This window comes from Vigna angularis, chromosome 2, assembly GCF_016808095.1.
Source record: "Vigna angularis cultivar LongXiaoDou No.4 chromosome 2, ASM1680809v1, whole genome shotgun sequence".
Taxonomy (NCBI): Eukaryota; Viridiplantae; Streptophyta; class Magnoliopsida; order Fabales; family Fabaceae; genus Vigna; species Vigna angularis.
This window is the reverse complement of record NC_068971.1, coordinates 13,391,791-13,397,235: the sequence shown is the minus strand read 5'-3', so window position 1 is coordinate 13,397,235 and position 5,445 is coordinate 13,391,791. Positions and strand designations below refer to the sequence as shown.

The window sequence follows — 5,445 nt, the reverse complement described above, 5'->3', positions numbered from 1 at the left end:
AGGATCAAAGGTCGCAAGGTTAACTTCCTAAGACTTTAGTACACTTTTAACATGAAAAGTTAATAATTTGGCCTTTGCATGATGTTGAAATTTCATTTGAAGTGAGTGAATTGGGAAAGGCTGAAAAATTGAAGTATTGGATTGACCACCAAATTCTATGTAGCACAAAGGGTTCATCCCTAGCAAGTGGATTGGGTCCTTTTTGTTTACTGTTTTTTGGTTCAGAATGATTGCAAGAGTTCACATCAGTTTTTTTTTTGTAGTGGTATTTTAAGAAGTCTCTAATTATTGAAATTTAATTACTTCAAGTGGAGTCACAGAATAATAGTCAATGTATCTTGCAAAATCAATTATGTTCACATACATATTCAATTATTTTTTTTCCTAACTCTACGGTTGAACATGAATGTCAAAATCACGACCAAATAAACTGAACAACGCCATAACTTTTATACTGTAATTCTCAGTGTTTTAACTGTGAAGTCAACCAGAGTCTTCTTCTACTTGCAACAGTAATTCAGTAACTAGCATACTTCAGCCGTGAACTTTGACTAAGTCGTTTGTTGAAATTAACGCGTGTATCTATGGATACCATACGTGTTACTGCAAAAACATATTCATAACCTAGAACGCTTCGTCTCCCTCTCTAACATCCATTCCCAGTTATCGACCTTTCCTACTGTGCTCCTCACACTATCAATCTTCAAATTAAAACAGATAAAGGTGCCACTTACGACGGAAATGGTGTCCGTCTTTTTTATACCAAATCTCCCCGTTTAACCCTTCACGACCGTTGTGTCTTGTGTGATGCTGGCGGAAAGCCATCCTCACTCTATATTGGAAGGTTTGGCTACTCTCACCTATATTATTGTTAAGGATGTTTCTTCTTTTTGTTTATTTATGATTATCTTTTGCTTTGCTCAACAAAGGGCTTCATACTTTTACAATTCTTGAAGTAACACTTGTTAGTACTAACTTACCCCTTTGGTTTTACTCATCTTCTAGCTACTATATAACAATACTCTCGCTAGTTATAAATCAGAGTTCAAGTGAAAACAGTTAGGCAGAAAGAGAGCTGGAAAATTTATTTTACTCTATCAACATTTTGGCTTCAAGTTGTGATTCAAAGTAGATTCTTTCTTGAAACCATAACATTGACCCTTATTGGAATAACAATTTAATCAATCCATTTCTTTGCTGATTAAGCTTGTTTACTCCCTTCTTCCATTGTTGTATATCCCTTCTGGTGTCCCACTGTATAGTAACTGTCACCGTAAGCTATCTCCAACTATCAGCTTGTGTGGTGTTAGGTCAGCTACAAACTGGGTTAGAGGTGGGAAAAGTTTTACATTTATTAGAATGGTTATGTGTAGAAGACAAATGTTCGGATAATAAATATAGGACATTAAAGACAGAAAATGAAAATGAATAGGGCATTTAAAGACAGTAAAGAAAGGGCTTAGAGGAGTTGAAGATAAAAAGGAATCTTATATCTAACCATAAATCACACTTCCTACTTCTCATGGTTTAATCAACATGAATTTTATACATATATGTAGAAACATCTACCAAGTAGAAAAACAAAATGCTTTTGGGAATTTTCGTCTTAACTATACCCAAATGTTCATGAACCTCTTTTTTTTATACGATACTTTATAGTATCATAAATTAAATGCATTTTAGTTTAAATAATTATATTTATCATCAATTCAGTTAAGCTTTTCATATAATTCCATTCATATAAGTTTCAAACCCTACTTATTTGATTTATCAAGCAAAATATTAGTTCAATCTTATACCATATATTTCGTTTAGATCTTTTAACCGGGATTGTGAACTTTTATTAATCTTGAGAAGTATCTGAAAATTATATGTCGCAACAAGAAAAACAAAATCAACTTAAAATATATAATGGGAAACCCGCATAAAAGACATTCAAAACACATAAGTGACTCTTTCATCGCCTATATGTGTTGGTGAAAACTATTATTTGTAGTTAAATTATTATGACTATTAAGAATAAAGTACGTATGGTCAAAACTACATAATTCATTACCAAAGGACCTATGGACAAGAATAAAGTTAAGATAAAATCTTGGAATGTTGATATAATATTGTAGTGTTTTTATTCAGCTTTAATAATTATATACAATTTTCTTTTTATCAACAAATAATATAATAAATATAGTAGAGTAGTAACATAGCACTTTTTTCATGATTTTTATTATTTTTTATCAACATTTTACAACAATAAAATATATATATATATATATATATATATATATATATATATATATATATATATATATATAATCAAAAGAGGATCATCATTACTGTAACATCCCAATTATATACGTCATGCATATAATAAAGACGTCATCATACATAATATAGGAAAGCAGTCAAGAGTAATTAAGGATTACAGTCATCCTCAAAATAGCGCGGAATTGACAACTAGAGTATTAGAATTTCTCCATGGAAATTATGGAGAATTTAAAACTTAAGATACACAAAATGTTCTTCCAAATAAAACGAGTTTCACGAAATACAAACTAGCAATTCTAAGCTGCAGTACTGCCGTCTCCATCAAGGGCTGCTTCCAAAGTATCCTCCCTGTCATCTGCTCCCATCCAAGTGGATGATCATCGCCAAAGAAACATACACAAGCGATACAAACAAGCAAGGGTGAGCTAGATATAAAAAGCATGTTATATAATCTCAGACATCCAAAAGTCATGGTAAACTGACATGACAAGACTTATTACTTTATACCCCGACTTGTTGCTTTATAGACCGACTCGTCCGGACTAGAATGATTACCGAGCTATGACGGGTTATGCACTCGTGGTGGCCTCTACTGCTTTGCAAAGCCATTGCCAATGGGTTGCACCCTACCACCCTCACGAGGTTAGTTCGTTCCGCGCCCTAGAGCATACTGGAAGCCTCCAAGACTAGGACCTCCTGCTACTCCTCACCACATGGATCAATCCTCTCTATTTGAGAATAAATGATCATTGGAGCGTCAGGAAAACTCCCAAGACTGAGCTACCATGCAATCATTCTATACACCCCCAAATCACCACCATGTATCCTCTCCTTGAGGATCATGGAATTACGTCCACCATCCACTACAAGAAAAATCGCATTTATATACGGCCGAAATCCGTATATAACATCAAAAATCCGTATAAAAAGTGGTGTTATATACGGATTATATACGGTCAAAAATCCGTATATAAAAAGGGCGTAGATAACATTACATACGGATAATCCGTATATAAGTTATATACGGATAATCCGTATATAACTTATATACGGATAATCCGTATATAACTTATATACGGATAATCCGTATATAACTTATATACGGATATTCCGTATATAACTTATATACAGTTAAACAGATCAATTTGAATATATATATATATATATATATATATATATATTATCAACATTTTCATGATTTTAAACAGATCAATTTGAATATATATATATATACGGATCAATTTGGATATTCCGTATAGCACTTTTTTCATGATTTTTATTATTTTTTATCAACATTTTACAACAATATAATATATATATATATATATATATATATATATATATATATATATAAAATCAAAAGAGGATCATCATTACCCACCTTTATGAATATTTTTTTCTGTATGTATTATGATATTTTTTATTTTATTTTTATTCAATGTAAAAGAAAATGACAATAGATTCCGAACAAAAGTCAATATTGTATTATTGAAATATATGAGGTTAGTTTCTTTTTGTATTTCATGGAAGTTGTTGTTTTCTTATTATCCGTAACCTTAATTTTAGGCATGGTTTTATAGTTTTTCCATTTCCTCTAAGGATTGATTGGATAATCGGTCATACTGTATTCATGCATCAATTCCCTCTTATAGTGTATTCACGCATGATATTCTAACAAATTCAATACGCCAGCAAATCCATCTCAGTTACTGAATTATGAACGAATGTTCTTATGTAGATCATGACAATGCATCGGCGATGCCAAGTTTTCATGGGTGAAAGCAATGATTCCTCCAGATTGCTGTTTTCAGTGAAAGCAATGATTCCTTGCATACAACAAAAAAGAAAGTGAGTGTGACTTTAGGGTAGATGTTGTGAGTGGCAAAAGATCATGCCATGTATATGCAGGTGAATCTCCCACAGTTGTTGCCTCGGTATGTACTCTGTTACGTCTTCAAACAACATAGAAACAGTGTTGTATGAGGTTAATTATACAGTGTTTCTGTCACTATAATGCAGATGCAGAATAATGGTGACTTCAATGTCAATGTCTATCGCAACGTGGACTATGCATTCATAGTGGCACTACTTATGATCGTTAAAGACATCAACTTCTTTTACGATGGAACGTGGAATTTTGCAAAGGCAATAACGCCAGTGGCATTGGGCATCATGATGAACTAAAGGACTTCCCTATTAATTTTACTCGGATTGTGGAAAGAAAACAAAGATTGGCTTGATTCAAGTTTTCATGTAGAACACATTGGGTTTGGTTTTCGACCATTTTCATGTTAATGCGTGTTTCCAAAGTGTATGAAATTAGGTTTTACTGTTTTTAGTTTTTTAAGTTACCAAATCAGTAACTTTAGTCATGTAATTTTTTATTTTATGTTAAATTGCTTAGATTTAAACTATAAATAAAGTATGGTAGGTTCCAACATACTCTCTTTTTCTTTCAATTTTTAAATTTTATATCCATATTACATCACACAAAATCATTTCTTAACATATAGTCTGTACTGATTTAACGAATTAGACATACATGACAATATAATTTCAGTGTGAAATTTATCTTATTATCATCTTTCTCTTTCAAATATATCGGATTAACTTTCAAATATTAATATTCATCATAAAGTAATGTTATTAAAATTGATTTAGTCAGTTTTAATGTAAAGTAAAATGTTAAATTTTAAATAGGGTTAAAAACGTAAAATTATTTTTAATTGTTTTATGAATATATATTCCTCTATTATAAGAAAAATTTTAAATAACAACTAATATAGAAATTAAAAAATAATTAGTCAATATATTTGTCAAATTAGAAACTATGTTATAAATTAAAAATAGTACTTAAAACAGTGTCTAATATTAATAAAAATATACAATTTATTTGTGAATTAGAATTTAAATTGATCTCTACCAAAGTTTTAAATACTCCCATTTATTAATTTAAAAATTTCATCTATAAAATAGAATTTTTCAGACGATAATAAATTCGTTGGTAAAATCGGTTGGAGAATTACAATTTTTTTTTACTGATGGATATTTTTATTGTTAAAGAAATGACACCTGTGACAGTCATGGTCGATGCCAATAGCAATGAAAGCGATGCTAATAGCAACGAAGGAGGACGAAGGGAAGAAAGAGAAGGAGGAGACATATCGCATAATGGACTTT

At 31.0% G+C, this 5,445-nt stretch overlaps 1 long non-coding RNA gene across 2 annotated transcripts; it reads left to right on the top strand.

Moving 5' to 3' along the window:
• The first annotated feature begins 596 nt into the window (after positions 1 to 596).
• LOC128195634 (uncharacterized) lies at positions 597 to 4,707 on the top strand. 2 transcript variants are annotated; one of them, XR_008247346.1, is made up of 3 exons: positions 597 to 844; positions 4,004 to 4,199; positions 4,285 to 4,707. It is a non-coding gene; the product is annotated as an uncharacterized LOC128195634 (long non-coding RNA). The 2 variants fall into 2 exon arrangements; XR_008247345.1 differs by lacking the exon at positions 597 to 844 and having other exon boundaries at positions 3,642 to 4,199.
• The last annotated feature ends 738 nt before the right edge of the window (positions 4,708 to 5,445 follow it).